General features: G+C 40.1%; 1 protein-coding gene across 26 annotated transcripts in view; it reads left to right on the forward strand.

Annotated features, from left to right (window-relative positions):
- The window catches only part of Esrrg (estrogen related receptor gamma), a 592,284-nt gene that overhangs the window by 177,102 nt on the left and 397,953 nt on the right, over positions 1–17,229 (forward strand). The gene's annotated exons all lie outside the window — the stretch shown is intronic.

Genomic DNA, 17,229 nt, shown 5'->3' on the forward strand with positions numbered 1-17,229 from the left:
ATATTTGGTTTCTCTGCCCCCCAGTTCCTGACACTCCCTTGGAACTCTTAATCCCTAGGGATTTCCTGTGCGACTGACAGGAGTGTCTTTTGTTCTAATGAGGCCACTCTTGTTGGGCTCCTGGGTGGAAGTGGGTCACCAAGCCCAAGATCAGAAGCTCTGAACTTTCAACCCCACCTCCTGTCCTCCAGGAGCAGAGAGGAGCTGGAGAGTGAGTTAATAGCCTGTTGTGCCTACTTTGAAAAGCTTCCATGAAAATCCCTTCACTGCAGGGATGAGAGCTTCCAGGTTGCTGAATGGTAGAGGTCCTGGGAAGGTGGGCACTACAGAGAGTGGGAAGCTCTGTGTCCCTTTCCACAAAGCTCTCCCCAGTTCCTCCTCATCTGTGTGTCTGTGCCCTTTGTAGTTCCCTTTATTGACATAATAAACTGGTAAAAGTAAGTAATTCTTTGAGCTCCATTAGCTACTCTAACAGATTAATCAAATAAGAGAAGGGTGTCATGGAAAAAAAATCTCATTTGTAGCCAAGTCAGCCGGCAATTGTGGGTAGCCAACAACTTTTGACTGGTATTTGAAGTGGAGGTCAATCTTTTGGGACTGAGCCCTCCATCTGTAGCTCTTTCCAGGTAGATGGTGTCAGCCTCAAGTCAGACTATAGTCACTTGGTGATTACTGAGGAATTGATATGTATGTAATACCTAAGACATCTGAACCCAGAAGTGTTTTGTGTTGGGTGAAAGAGTACGAAAAAACAGTTTGACTTTTACTATGTTACTGTATCTACCTTGACAAGGGATCTACCTTTTTAGCTAATTACTGAAGTAGTTAATGGAGATTTAGTTTTCCTATTTAAATATCTTCTGGCTTCTGGTTTCAAGTTGTTATTGTTATTATTACCACTAGGGATTGAACCCAGGGATGCTTAACTCCTGAGCAACATCCCAGCCCGTTTTTGTATTTTATTTAGAGACAAGGTCTTGCTGAGTTGCTTAAGGCCTCGCTGAGTTGCTGAGGCTGGCTTTAAACTTGCAATCCTCCTGCCTCAGCTTCCAGAGTTGCTGGGATTACAAGTGTGCCCACTGCTTCTGGCTCAAGTAATTATTGAGTGCTTACTATGTGGCAGACATTTACTGAACTAAGATTTTTCAGTTGTGGTTCTCAACCTAAGTGAGATAGACATAGGAGATGAAATGTCAAATCCATCTAAAATATGCACTTTGTCCCTGCCCTTTTCCACAGTTAATAATTAATGGTATAAAATAGATATACTCTAATTTGGTATTGGGAGAAAGGATAGTATGCAAAACAAGTTAGTGGCTGAGATAATAAAATGTGCACATTGAAATGTTAAATGTATAATATTCTCCAAAAATGCTAACAAAATTGGGCAAAGGAAGGGACGATGAGGTGCTGATATCCTGCAAGAAGGCACTGTGAGGTAAGCAAGCCAGGGATCAATGGAGGGAAAGAGAGAACAATCCAGGAGGTGGGCACAGCAGGACTCTAAGAGAAAGTTCTACTGAGAAGCCTAAGTGAAGTACCCTTGGGGAGAGCTCACTAGTGCACAAGAGCCTGTTTCTACCAAGAAATGCAGTTATTTCATTTCTAGGAATTATGTGAGCCAGTGTTTATTTAATATTATTAAATATTAAATGATATGTTTACAAAAACAATTATGTTAAACTGAAAGTAATAAATACTCAAAACTTTTCATTTTCTAATAACATTAACCACATTTTGTTGTTACCTGTGCTTTGGAGGCCTGACTCTTGCATGTGGATGGTGGAAACAGTGTATCAAGGGACATGCTATTGGGCATCTCTTTACCAATTCCAGGTACCATTGTTGAGTTGGGAGTGGAAATCAGCCATCAGGGGAGTATTTAAACCATGGAAATCAGCAAGTGTCAAAAATTGGGACTTTATTTATTTGAGGGCCAATTGTTAAACAGACAAGCATGGGGTTGGGAGTGGAGGTAGAGCTAAAGGGAACTGGAAAATATAAATAGAAATATATCAGAAGATAGCATTACCTTAAGGAAATGGTTCTCAGTATAGACCGGGGATTAAGTTATGCAAAGAGATTATAGTTGATTTGGAAATAATCAGGAACCTTGACTTTGTCTAAGTACTTTTATCATTATAATATATATCATCATTTGTTGCTTAATGGCGGGAATATATCCTGAAAAAAGCATCCTGCTGTGGTCTCTTTATTGGGAGTACATCATAACAGATACTTACAGAAACTGGTATACTATAGGTCAATCACTTGACATGGCCCATTGATGCATTTGAGAAACATGGTAAATATGAGATGAAGGAAGTGGCTGATGGGAAACATGTCATCCTGTTTTATAGTAAACTTTTTTTTTAAATGAGTACACTCCAAAATAACAATATAGTATAGTCAATACTATAGTCCTAGATTATTATCAAGTATTACATACTGTGCAAAATTGTACTGTTATACTTTTATACATCTGGCAGTGCAGTAGGTGTTTACAGAAATAACACCATACATAAGTTAGCAAATTCACTAAGACTATGGGGTGGCTGCATCACTAGAAATTTTTAGTACCCTTATAAGCTTGTGGGCACTATTGTATATGCTGCCTATTGTTGAATGAAATAGTGTTATGTGATACATGATTATATAGTCATAGAAAATTTATAAAGTAGAATAATAGCTAGCACTTCTATAAAATTTTTCATGTGCTCCATACTTTTTAAGTACTCAAAAAATCCTGGAAAATGACCTATAAAGTAGTTGCCGTTATCCCATGTCAAAGACAGTCAAATTGAGGTTCAAAGAAGTTCAGAGCTTTGGCTAAGTAAAAAGCGATGATCTAAATGAGGGAAGACCCACCTTGGAGTTCACTCTGTTATTCTACCATTCAATAAAGAAATTGACAATGAGCAATAATCTAATCCCCCAGATATTCTATGAGAAACTGGACTAATAGCGGTACCATCTGTGCTGGGATTGGTGGGGGCTCAGTTATAACAGATTTGAGGTGATGGGAAATCAAAGTGGTGAAGCTCCTATGGCACTCCTATGGCCTTCTCTAGAAGTGCACTGAGCCGGAGAAACAGTAGTCTTTGGGAGACAAGGCTAAATTTCTCAGGGATTATGCCTAGAGGAAGGGCCTTAAGGAACACTCACTTTAGGAAGAAACTGAAGGTAATGTGGTGAATGAAAGAAAGAACAAGTGGAAAGGGAAGAGAAGAATTAAGAGAGGTGTAAAGAACAATAGCATGAAGATAAGGAAGGAGAGTTTGGGGAGGAGTTGCAGGTGAACAATGCCGAGGATTTCAGAGAGGTTTTATAAGGATGACAATATCATTGATTTTCGAAGGGAACTTTGTAGAGAAAGGGGGTGCTATTAATCATTAGGCCGGGACACAGACAACCCAGCTAAAGCAAATCTGTGTCATGCTCGGTTGAAAGGTGGATGAAACTGCAGATGCTGAGTTAATGTTGGTCTTCAAAGGACTTCTCTTTAACCAACATATCCTGAGCAGCTACTGTGAGGATAAAAGTACATATGGCAAGATTAAAAAATAATAATAATAATAACTTGAGGGGGGGAAATAGAGCAGAGGGAATTGGTATATGGAACATAATTATTCTTTGCCACCTTATCTACACCTGGAAAGAGTCACTGTTCACAATTTTTTGCTATGTTTTTTTTTTCATAAATTCCAGACTGTCTCTATATAACTAGTTTGTTTTGTTTTCAACTGAAAAAATGTAGCCGTACCACTTGTAGGTCTGCAGTGTATTTAGTTCAGATGAGGACCTATTTAATATCCCACTTAAATGGGTGTATGACATTTGACCATTCCCTTATTGATATATACATAGTCTCTTTATTTACTTAGTTTTTTCAGTTTCCAGTAATGCTAGGTAAATATTTTTATTCTTGTGGCCTTGTTTCTGTAAGATAGATATCTAAAGTAGGATTGGCTGAGCCGAAGTGCTCGCACATTTTTTAAAAAATATTTATTTTTTGGCATAGATGGACACAACATAATGCCTTTATTTTTATGTGGTGCTGAGGATTGAATCCGGGTCCCGCCCGTGCTAGGCGGGTGCTCTATCGCTGAGCCACAATCCCAGCGCCCTCGCACATTTTTTATAAGGAACTGTCAGTGGATCTAAAAAAATTGTACAAATTTTTAATTCCACCACCAATTCCTCATTAGCCATGATTCCTTAGACTTTAATTGTTTTTGTCAACTATTGAGAAATAGTATTTTACAGCTATTTCAATTCACATTTTAAAATTATTAATGAAGCTGAGCATCTTTTATACTTTTTATTGGTCATTTGAGAGTTTTTGAACAAAATTGCACATTTATATTGTCTTGCCAAGTTTTTTCTATTGAAATAGTTTTCATTTTTATTTTCCTTAGTTGTTGAAACTACTTTTTTTGCGGGGGGTGGGTACTGAGGATTGAACTTGGGGCACTTTACCAATGAACTGCATTCCCAGCCATTTTTATTTTTTATTTTGAGATAGGGTCTCACTAAGTTGCTGAGGGTCTCACTGAATTGCTGCAGCTGGCCTAGAACTTGTGAGCCTCCTGCTTCAGCCTCCTGAGTTGCAGGCCGTACAGGCATGTGCCACTGAACCCAGCAAAACTTCTTACATTTTTAGATGTTAACCCTTTCTTAAAAATGTGTTGCAGAAATGTCGTCTATTTAAGTTTTGCCTTTTAATTTTGCTTTGTTTTACTTTTAGTCATGGAGAAGTAGTCAAATGTGTTTATTTTTTGGCATCTCATTTTCCTGTGTTGATTAGATTGGCTTCTCCTGGAAAGAAAGAAAAATAATATTTACTTTTCTAAATCTTTCATGTTTTCAATATGATCCTTGGTTCCAGTGCTCATAGACTGGTGGGGGAAATGGCTATGAAGTGTAGGAGTTTTTGCTTTGTAGGATCAGTGTCTGCCTGAGGGATTCACCCTGGAGAGGGTGCTGGGGCTAGCTGGGGTTGGGCATCGGGAGATGGAGGGGGCAGCTGGGCCTTCTGAGGGCTGACCTCTGAGCTGAACCTTTCAGGCTGAGGCATCAGGGGTAGGGAGGACTTCCATTTGCAGAAATGACAAGTCAAGGAGACTGAAAACCGGAGTCAATAAGTTTTCCAGAGCAGGAAGGGAAAGGGTTCTCTAGGTGGGTAAAGGGTGAGTTTGGGGATGTGTCTCAGTAGTAGAGCTGCTTGCCCAGCAGGACTAAGGCCATGGGTTCAATCCCAAGCACCACCAGTAACTAAGGTGGGTCAAGAAGGGAAAAAATAGTTTCTTGAATTATTTTTTTCCAAGTTTTTCACAAGGAAAGGGTATTACTTCTGCAGCCAAATGAAGGAATTTAAACTGAAGGAAAATGAAACTCTAATATTGGGATTTACAAAGTTAAATAATAAGCCAACATGGATAAGAAACAAACTCCTTCTAAAATTATTAGGATGGAACAAAGGGAACAAGGATCCTTATTTGAGGATTAGGAAGAATGTACACATTATCTTCAATATCCATATCCATGTGTCCTAGAAGAAAGTGGCTCTGACAATTCAAACAAACATGAATGAAAAATAAGGGCACAGGAATGCTAGTTATCCTGATTTGATTAACATACATGAATTGACATATCATACTGTACCCATAAATATGTACAATTATTATATTCTAATAAAAATTTTTTGAGTGTATGAGCAGAACAGAAATGCTAACTACCATGACTTGATCATTATATCTTGGCTACATATATCAAATTATTATTTTGTCCCCCATAAATGGTAACATTAAAATTGTAATAAAAATAATAATAATAATAATAATAATTATTATTATTATTATTATTATTATTCACATAATTTCCTCTAGTTACTTTGGGACCAGAATGGACCTAGAAAATGTGTATGTGGGGGCTGGGGATGTGGCTCAAGCGGTAGCGCGCTCGCCTGGCATGCGTGCGGCCCGGGTTCGATCCTCAGCACCACATACAAACAAAGATGTTGTGTCTGCCGAAAACTAAACAATAAACATTAAAAAAATTCTCTCTCTCTCTCTCTCCCCCTCCCTCTTCAAAAAAAAAAAAAAAAAGAAAATGTGTATGTGGGGGAGAGGAAAGGAAGCAGTGTCTGGAGACATGGCTATTAAGTTGAGATCTGGAACTTGAATAGGAGTTAGGCAAAAACCAAGTGGTTTGCAATGTACATTCCAGACAGAAAGAACAGTCTATATGAAAGATGATGCAGGTATCTCCTCTCTGAGGTCTCAGGCTCTCAGCTTTCAAACCTCACTGTGATCCCCACCAGAATAATGACCCTTAATATGTTACCTTTCTCAAGAAAAATCATGGAGGTTCCCATTATCTATCCTGTTTGGTGTTTAAACTCTACACAGCATTGCCCAACCTAAAATTTCTTGTTTCTGCTCTTTGCTTCAAAAAACATTGTGAGAATGAATGGGTGCATCCCAACTACTCTTTTTCCAGTTGGCAGTTCCTCTGTTTAGAACCTCTTCTGTGACTCTTTGTCCCACTTGCTGGAACCCACTTATCCTTCAAGGCATGGCTCAAAAGTCTGCTTCTTTCCACAGCCTTTCCTGACCTTTTTAGCTAGAAGAAACTTGGATGTTGAAATGTATGTTGGTGCCAAGTAAGATTCATCCCCAAACAACAAAATAATACAGTGATATAGCCTTATCTGTTTTTAATTAGTTTGAAATTTGTGGAAGCTCAAGAATCATGTCTTACAATTCTTGAGAGTTCCCATCTTTAACAAACTGTTGTTCCTAACAAAAACTGGAAGACCAAACCCATCTCAAGAAGTAGACTCAGGGACAGAAAAAGGGAGGACAGAAAGGATGCTCATAGAATAAAGAGCCAGAATATAAAGTCATTCTCTGAATATCAGAGGTTGGAGCTTGAGAGAGTAATTCTAAATAAACCTCTGAAGGAAGTAAGTCCAGGTGTGCTCAGGGGATGAATAAGTGGATCGCTGGTTATTCTTGTGGAGTGTGAAGTTGAAGTTAGAATGAGTTGGTAATGAGCTATATTTGCATCTTCCTTTGCAGTTGGGAACCCAAGAGGGATATGAGTATAGAAGATACCTAAGAATAGGTGAAGTCGAGGGAAAGAGACTAGAAGATAGGTTAAAGATGCAGGAGAATGAGCGTAAAAAGGGAGAAATGAGTCAGAGAAAGGTTCTTGAGAGGGGATGTGAGTCAGAAAGGAACATTACATAATTAACTTGGCAGGATGTCTCTGATGTGGGAACAGAGGTGAGGGTTGTCGACCCTGGCCTCCAAGATGAAAATGTCCAGTGAAGCCGTGTGTAACCTCATAATGTGGATGAGATAAGAGTGGATGGCATAGATGGTTTTTTGTGGGAATTGGGGGTGTCCTGGGAGAGTGGGAATGGGCTACAGTTTCTGTGAGGACACAGGGAAGATGATGGGCTTAGTCACAGGGCAGTTGTGCTTGGGAAGGCATGGCATAGCAGTGTCTTCTTTTTTAAAAAAATTATTTAGAGAATACTTTTTTAGTTTCTGTAATCTAACCCAAGTAGATTAAGATTTTACATGTTTAATGGAGTGTATTACCTCTGTACAAATGAAAAAAAAAATAAGTTTAACATTTTTAGACCAATATGGCTGTTAGTTTCTGCACAATGCCAACTTAGCATGGTAAACTGGGATACTTTTTTCCAAAGTTGACAGCACAGCTACAGTTTCCAAAAATAAAAATTACATATATATTTATGTGTGTGTGTATTTATATAAAAAGACCAATAACAGCAGTATGTTATGCATCAGTAGCAGCAAAGGTCTTTTCAGGTTCTGCATCCATCTGACAAACTTATAGAGATATCCAGCACATTCCATTAAAAAAGGGGGAGGCGGAACTAAAATACAAAAACAAAACAAAACCTGAGAAAACAGCAAAGTTCTTTTACTGTTATAATACTTGAGATGATTTTTTTTATTAACTTCTCAATCATCATCTGAAAAAAACAACAACATTCTAGTGTAACATCATTAAAAACAGTTCTGATAAAGCATGGTCACTACTGTGTAACATAAAGCAGGGCAGGCCAACATCTTTATAACTGAATCACATTGTAGGGAGGAAGGGATATGGGTGACCAAATTTAGTATTCGAACTGGATTTTTAGGGAAAAAATGTAAAAGTCTTCCTGGCATCTCCTAGATCCCCATTGTCTACCTGTCTTTTGGGTTGACCACATGCCAAGCCAAACTACTACCCATGATACCCTAAGCCTTCCGTTCTCTCTCTCTCTCTCTCTCTCTCTCTCTCTCTCTGACACAATATCTTTATTTAATTTAATTTATTTATTTATTTATTTATTTTTATATGGTGCTGAGGATCGAGCCCAGGGCCTCGCACTTGCTAGGCGAGCGCTCTACCACTGAGCCACAATCCCAGCCCCCCAACTTCTCTCTCTTTCTAATGTACTATTCTTTCTGTATGGAATGCACATATAAACTGTTGGGTCTTTGCCTATTCAAGTTCCAGATCTCAATTTAAAGCCTTCTTTCTAGGCCCTGCCTGCTCTACCCTTCTCCTCATACACAATCACTAGGTCAGGTCTTCTTTGCTCACTTCCAGTTAGCATTTCCTGCTTCTCAAGTTTCCTGAGCCACCTTGTTACTTCTTGACAGTCCCTTTTCTCTTATGAATTCTGTTGCAACCCATCTTCTAGGACAGTGCCTGACACAGGGTAGTTGCCTAATAAATATATCTGGAAAGAAAGGAGGGAGGGAGGGAGAAGAGAGGAAGGGTAGAAACATAAATTTAAATGACAAACTTTCCCCACCAATTGTTGACAGAGACTGACAGGTTTCCTCTGAAATAGCTAGGCTTGATCAACATGTGATTGGAACATTCACATGCAGATTTGGGACACCATTTTTTTCCCCTAGTATTTTTCTTTTTTGAATGTGGTAAGAAACATCATCACTTGAATCATTTCTGAGTGTGCACTGCTCAGCAGCATTAAGCACATTCACATTGTTGTATAGACATCACCACTGTCCATCTGTAGACATTTTTATCATCTCAAACTGAAAATCTGCTTATTATATAGTAACTCCCATTTCCCCATTCCTTGCCTTTTCATTCCTGGCATCCTCCTTTCTACTTTCTGGCTCTATGAGTTTGACTACCTCATAAATGTGGAATCAGTATATTCCTTTTGTGTCTGGTTTATTTTCCTGATCATAATGTCCTTAAGGTTTACTCGTTTGTAGCATGTATCAGAATTCACCTTTTTAAGGCAGAATAGTCCAGTAACTAACAAAATTTGTATCTACATTCATTTATCAATGAATTTGGGGGTATTTCTATAGGAGACAGTTGTTTTAAATGCTAAAATATGAAATTCCTCATGTCACTGGTAACTTGGGGCATGACCAGTAGCTAGTGGATTCCAGCCCGAGAGGAAAGGGTACACTGAGAAATCATCTTTGTGCTTTGTAAAGTTGTCAGAACTGTCTAGGAACATGAGGACTTTGGAGGAGGAGGAAATGCTCCATTCAGGCCACAGAAGGCTTGATATGAAGACGGGTGCCATGCATTTCACATGGGAGTAACTATTGAAAATTGGGATTGAGAGACAATCCACTTTCTCCCTTCCTTCCATGTTGAAACAGACAAGGGGGATGGATGAGAAGGGGCAGAAAAAAAATGAGACATCATCCAAAAAAAGACACTGGGGGAAAGAGATGAGAAGAAAGTGAAGAAAGGGGAGTTTGATCTTAGTCTAATAGGTGTTACATAGTGCACAGGGAAAAGACACAATGGAAAGCCATTCCATCTCAATTCTCAGCCAGAATGCAGGCAGAAGGCAACCTCAGCACTACAAAACCTATGAAAATCCACCTATAGTTCATGACAGTGTAAAGAAAGACATTCCAGAGCCAACACTAGGTACCACCAGTTCCTTATATTCAAGACTCTCTTTTTTTTCAACTGGACCAGTTTGGACTCTTTTCTTCTCCTTGGCTTTTCAGTAGCTAGAAAGAAATTATTGAACCTCACCCCGTGGAAATCCCTCCTGTGCCTGAATTCTTTCTCAGTTAAAGGTTGGAACTGGATTAAACTCTTTTTTCCCCTTAATGACTTCTAAGCTACAGTTTTCTAAGCCTTTAATGCCCTTTGAATTGTCGACTCTAAGTTCTCCTGGTCAAAGCAGGTAGGAATAGTCAGACTTTATTGAATCCGGTTGGAAGCCAGTGTTCTCCTTAATGATCCTGTCTCCCCATTGCATAGGGCCATATTAGTTGTAGCCCCAGCCTTACCTTGGAGTGAGAAGGTGCCATGTTCCTGAAAAAAGCCAGCTGGCAGGGCCATTATGTGCTGTACCCATTGAGCTCCACTTCTCAGCCTAGAGGCAGAACTATTTCCAAGCTACTGATGGCCCTGAGATTGTGTTACCTTTTTGGAAATATTATTTTTTCCTTTCTACTTCTGACATGCAGCACGTTGGCCCATTTCAAGTTGCCTCTGATCTTTCACTGCTCCTCCTCAGCCCCTTGAATCCATCCCTGGGGAGCTTCTCACTGGTCACTTTGCAGAGCTCCCTCAGGCCAAGAAAGCCTCCCTTACTTTGTTTCTACTTAACCCTTGCCCTTCGGGGTGGTGAGAGGCCTTCTCTGGGCTGCCTCCCTTGTAGTCTGTTATTACTTGCAGGTGATTAGCAGGTGGCTTCTAAGCAGAAAGGAACATTGCCCCGGGCACTGCTCTCCCATAGGCTCTTGCCATTTTGCTACAAAAGAGAAAAATGGAGCCTTTGAAGAGTGTATATACACTATTCATGTACTTAGAAAGAGAGGAGTGTCTATAAAATTCCAGGAACAGTATTAGATTTTACTCAGTTATCAGAGAGTAGAACTCTCGGGTTATGGCTTGGGATCCTTTCGGAATTAAAAAGAGTTGCCATTTCTAACCATCCGGTCTTTTAGTAAAAGCTTATTTGAGAGCTTGTCTCTAGACACTAATCCCCCCAACAAGTTGTATTCCACTGAGACAGTGTCCATGAAATATAGTAATTGGGACTGCATTGAGCTGTTCTTCTTGCAGGGAGCTGGCTGTGTGACAGCATGCTGTGATCAGCATTGCACATTTCCGCCCTGCGCTTTGGCTGCTCATTTGACCAGATGAAAGCTCCCTTCTCTACCTCCATCCTCCAGGCCCTTTTGTCACCTACACCGCTACCTTCAGATCTCCCAGGGGAAATATGATATGCTTCTTTCAACATCTTGAGCCACTGTCTCTAGCATTAAATGAAACATATTTAAAAAAAAAAAATGTCTAAACTAATGTGAGCATAATATCCTCTCAGACAAAAAAAAAAAAAAAAGGAAACCAAGAAAGTAACTACATTATTTCTGATATTTAAATAGCTAATGTTAGTTTTTAAATTTTAATTGAAAAGTAAAATTTAAGAAATAAGCCTATTCGCCTCCCTTCCTCTGCCAAATAAACATTAGTGAGACATTTACTATTTGGCATCAAGGTGTGTAAGAACTTCATGAACATACTGTGGGGTAATTTTTTTTTTTTTTTTCCATAGGTGTTGTCACCTTTTCTGGAAGGGAAGGTGATTGTATCACAGAGACTGGGTGTGGCATAGAATAGGCCCAAGAACAGCCTCTCTGCCTCCTCGGGTTCCTTGGCTCTAGGATTTAACTTCTTAGTTATGAACATGTGATGTGTCTCTCAGAGCACCTGGCCATGATCATCTGTTCCAGTGTTTCCCAAATGTGTCCAGACCTGCAGAGCAGAGCCTCTGGGGAGGGACCTGGCACTCTGTATTCTTAACAAGCGTCAGAGGTGCCTCTTTGGGCCCAGCAAATCTAGGAAACACTGATCCATTCATTCTGGCTTTTTGCCTGCAAAGCTGTAGCTGTATTGCAGAGTTGTCTGGGGCTGGGTGGGGCTTGTGTGTGGAATAGTTTCTGCGGCCTTCTTTTCTTATTTGGCTTAGATTATTTTGTCCTGAGGGGATCTTGAGTGTTAAACAGCAGGCCCACTTTGAATGAACCAAGAAAAGAGGGAACACATTTACAAAAAAAAAGTGTTGGGGTAGCACCAACCCCTACCTCCACAACAGTAAAACCCAGAATAACCTTAGAAGGTATAAAGTTGGACTATTCCTCAGGGTGACCGCTACTCTCTTGCTTGTCTCCACATGTTTTATATGACAACAATCGTAAAGGCTGTTTAGCCATCCTGTTGAAGTCACAAAACCAAATGGATTCTTTGTTTCCCTGCATGAGAACTGCGTGTGGTTCCTATTGCCTGATAAGGTGGCTCAGAAAAATGACCCCTTTCAATGACCTGGAAATCTTTCCTGAATATAATCCTCTAGATAGTGGTAGATGATAGAGAAGAAACCCAGGGAGCTTTGGGGGTTATGCTGGGGAGAGCCTCTGGCTGTAAATATACATAAGGAAGACAGGGCACTTTTATTATTTGTTGAAAAGGGCAGACTGGGCACTGAGGAACAATTGAAAACAGTATCTTGGGTATGTAATGGAGTTTTAGATTTTCTCACCTCATCCAGTGTGACTTCCCTGTTTGCCCAAGTCACATATCTGCCCTGTCACAAATAAAACCCAGGCTGGGGCTGCAGACTCTATCAACACTAACAAAAAGCCATGACATGAGCCTTTCCGATATTTGCAACACTCTTTGGATTGCCATGGCAACAATAGTTTTAATTATAGAGAGCCAAAATGATAACTTGTATATCAGATGTGGCTCACTTTTCCCTGTGGACAAAACTCTGATTTGAGAGAAGCTTTGTATGTGGATTTCTCTTCCAGGCTAGATTTTATTATCTGCTTTCACAGACAGCTCTTTTGCTTATGGAATGAACCAGAAGAGGCTCAAGTACTGGCTGAAGGGTTGCTGGACAGAGGCCCTTGTGGCGACAAACTGGACCTTTTTCTCTTGGAGACAGACTGATGTGCTGGGCACTCCTGCATTTAAAAAGCAAGCAAGCCATTGCTCTGGAGGGCTGCTGTTTTTGGCTTTACCTTTCAAACAGTAGAAATCTGCATGTTAGGATAGAGACTTGCATGAAGTATATCATCTGGTAATCATCCTTGACAAGGTTCAGGATTATGCTGGGGAGGGGGGCAAACAAGTAATTCCATGACTGTGGCAGTCATGGAAATAACACGAATCACAGCAGCTTTCCAATCAGAGCTACGGAGGGGAAAGTGGGCCAGAAAGAACCCTTTCCTGTCTGATTCCCCTGCCCTTTCTTTCTGGTTTCTGCTTGCTCATTTCTTTGACTTTCCCTTTAGGTTGGGGGAGGGACCACACCATATCTGAATATTTCTGGGCTCTCTCATTTTGAAAGCTCTTGCAAAGCTAAATAATCATCCCCTTAGGTAAACATAAATCATTGTCTACCTTCTTTGCTCCTTGAGTAGACCTTTTGATACATTCATTAATTATGGCCACTGCCTGGTGGCACCGTGATGGCTGAGACGCTGCTTGAGCATCTTTCTTGGAACGCCCCGTTTCTGACACTGAGCCCTAAAAATCCAATTCAGTGTTAAAAAGGCCCCTCTTCTTTGAGATGGACAGCCAGATGGTAGCAAGGAAAAAGAACTGTGGCCGAGATGGAGCAGCTTGGGTGCCAAAGGGAGGGTTGGAGAAAGAGGGGCAGCACAGGGAACACCGTTGTCCTTAAAACCTGGTGCAACTGCCTCTTATCTCCGGTGACCCCTGGAATAAGATCTTGATTCTCTGCTCGATAGGTTTGCTGTCTACACCAACAGTCCAGTTAATCAAAATCCCAGCTTTTGAAGGCCAGAATGCCCATGCAGAACTGTTTAGTAAAAGCACTGTGATTCTGATTTTTAATCCTTTTCCACATTATTTTAAAAAAAAAGAAAAACAACAACAACAAAAAAGTCCAAATTTTTGGTAAATCTTACTTAACTAATGACACGTCTCTGTGTTTGTTTTCTTTCCACATTCAGGAAGCTTTGCGGCTATGATTTTGATTTTGGAGTTTAGGCATGTTAATTAAGCCTTTGTATGAAAGCAGAGGGGTTCTGTTTCTTGTTTGTTAGTTTAATAAGATTTTGTGTTAAGAATGGCACTGAGAATCTGTCAGAATTAGCTTGGCTGCATATGTGTAGCTCAGTGCTTTGAGACCCTTGAAATGTCTGTTTTTAGGACATCAGCAGGGGGCTAATGAAAAGGCTTTGTTGATTTTAACGAATTGCAAGCCACTGTAGCCAAAATAAATATAATCTGCTTTTTGGATTAGTTGTCACAGATGATTTTACCTACTAGCAGTGATTAAAGAACCCGAGTGGACCAGAAATATAGCTGCTCTCTGGTGACTCTTGCTAAAATAGCAATAAACAGAAGTAAATAAAGACTTAGGGCATTAGTTATCTTTAATAAACAGTGACACCAGATAGACAGTGAGCAGGCGTGAAGGGGTGGGGGTGAAGTCTTAGGGTAGATCAGGGTGTCAAATACCTGTATGGTGTGTACCAGTGTGGTGCTTATTGGCACAAAAAGCATGCAATAGCTAAAAATACAGTAAAGTGCTCACTGGTCATGTTGGCGTGTTGTAGTCATACCTCATTAGGAAGTGGTAAGAAACCCAGAGCCCTCTCCTCGTTTCCTGCTCCCTCTTCAAAGCCAATCAGATCAATTCATTGCTATTCCACTGTCATCTTCCCTTGGACTCTGGGACCAAAGTTGAAATCCTGCAACTATAGGATTAGAGTATGAAAATGAAGGAAGTGTTAATTACTTGTGTAATTATTAACCTTCTAGCTGCAGTAATTCTACCCAGCTAATGAATGGGAGACCAGCCACTTATCCTTTCCTGTATATTTCTACTCAGATGAAACGAGTGGTTGCCTCAGACAACAAACCTGGTCCTCCTATTCCCCTGGAAGTTTCAATCTAGATTTTCCCTGTTACTGTTTAATTGCAACATGAAGAAAGAAAGGTTCTGGCTGAAACTCTTTTAGATAGGGCATGTAAGTGTAAGAATAAGCTAAGAGATGCCTTTAGTAGTCAGAAAATGATCAACTGTGAGAAGCTATGGTTTCTCCTATTATTTTTAATTTTATTAAGTATATTAAATAATTACCGTGGATACTTTAATTGTTGATGGCAAAGCAAGTCAAAGAGCTTTCCATAGCTCCTGTCCTTCCTGCAAGCAGGTATTTTTCTATTTGCATATAGATGCAGAAACTGGTGTGCTCAAGGCCAAGGAGTAGGTTACAGAGACAACCAGAACCATGTGTGACCCAGTTGCCAGTTGTGCTGTGACTGGGCCAAAGCAGCAGTTCCAAAGATTATAACCTTACTGTGGTTGTACACCTTGAGAACTAATAGCTGTCATTTATTAAGGTTCCCCCCCCCTCCCCCGTGTGCCTTAGGCACTGTACTACGTGTTTATAGATAGCATGCCATTTGATACCTTACAACAAATCTCTTCATCCTGTAAATATTTATTAAGCCATCTCAAATACCAGGCTCTGCTTTAAAGATACAACAGGGAATAAAATCAATATAAATTCCTGTCCTCTTGAAGTTTCTATTCCATTGAAAGCAGCTAAGTCAATAAACACAATAAATTAAAAAAAAAAAATAATCATTACATTCCAGGGTATTTGGAGTTATGGAGAAAAAGTAGAGTAGAGGGGCTAGAATTGTAAGGGAGAGGAGTAGAAATATCCCAATGCACAGGTGGGAATGCAGACATGAAGGAAGTGAGTGAACAGCTACCTAGGCATCTTGGGAATAGTGCAAAGTAAAGGGGTGCCATAGTTCTCAGGCACATGTGTTTGTTAGAAGAGCAGCCTGTAGCCCAGTAGGGAAGGAAAAACAGCAGGTGAGAGATAAGCAGTCAGGTGTGTGAGTTTGTAGCCCATTGCTAGGACTTTATCCTTTACTTTTGAGAAGATAGAAAGCTCTTGGGGAGTTTTAGGCAGAGAAGTACATGATATTTGTCACATCCCAAATCCTAAGAGTCGGTATCATTAAACTCATATCATGAATGTATCATGGAGGAACTTCAGAGTTCTGGTAAGTACTCACACACACACAAAAAAAATCACATGTGACCAGGAGGCAGAGAGACCATCTAGCTCCTCAACATTCTGCCACTCTGTGCTCACTAAAGGAGGACACGTCTGGTATCCGTGAGATGTCCTTATCAAATGGGAAAATTCATAGCTACTTTTTATTGATAGCCTTTGAATGTCTGGATTTTAAGTCAGGTTGTAACTAGACCATTCAGGAAACCATTTGCACCATTAAGTTCAGTTTCCAAATTAGACAGCAGAGCACAGTGAAAATTGCGTAAAACTGCTGGAGATTAAGCAGGCAGCGTGGAATTTGAATCTAGCTCTGCGGCCAGACTCTGAATCTTATGTCTTGGAGCCATCATAGTGCCCCCAGAGCGTTGGTAAAGTTAGACACTAATATGTATTCAACAAATGCAGGGAGTGAGATGCCCATAGTAGTGACCTTTTCATGCAGCTTCTTTCTTTACCCACTTCCTCCACGATCCAGGACAGATCCATGGGCAGATAGCCAATTATCCTCTGGACAGTACTGAAATGCCATAGCTAGGAAAGAAGGCAGTGTACAGATTTCACTGTACCTGGACATAGTTTTACATGGAAATATAGTCTTTTGAGAATAATTCTTAGATTTCGTTTATCTTTGGGAATTTATTTTCCAAATCCTATGAACTACCACCAGGTGCTTGGGGGTCTCATTGTACATCAGTGATGGTGTCTTCTGTCTTGTTTCTTTTCTGGTGAGTTTGAAAGGTAAGATAAGCATCATTGAGAATTCTCAAATTATTACACTGAATGTGAAAGGCCACATCCAGGCAGGCAAAGTCAGGGACACAACTGTTCATGTGGACAAATGCACACACAACTGGAGTTCTGTTTCCTGGGTCTTTGTGATGTTATTTATCTTTGCCAACTTTTTGAAAAAAATCTAAATTATTATACTCCGTTCTTTGAGGAGACCTGCCTTGCTTGCATCAATCCCAAGTTCCAGACGGGCCTTTAAAAGATGACTTAACATCTAAAATCTTTAGAATTTCAGTGAACGAAATGAATACCAGCTCTCTAGCATATGCACAGCATTGCTGTTTTCCTTCTCTAAATAACCTTGCATTTCAACCTTGTATTT

This window comes from Marmota marmota, unplaced genomic scaffold (genome assembly GCF_001458135.2).
Source record: "Marmota marmota marmota unplaced genomic scaffold, marMar, whole genome shotgun sequence".
NCBI classification, from domain to species: domain Eukaryota; kingdom Metazoa; phylum Chordata; class Mammalia; order Rodentia; family Sciuridae; genus Marmota; species Marmota marmota.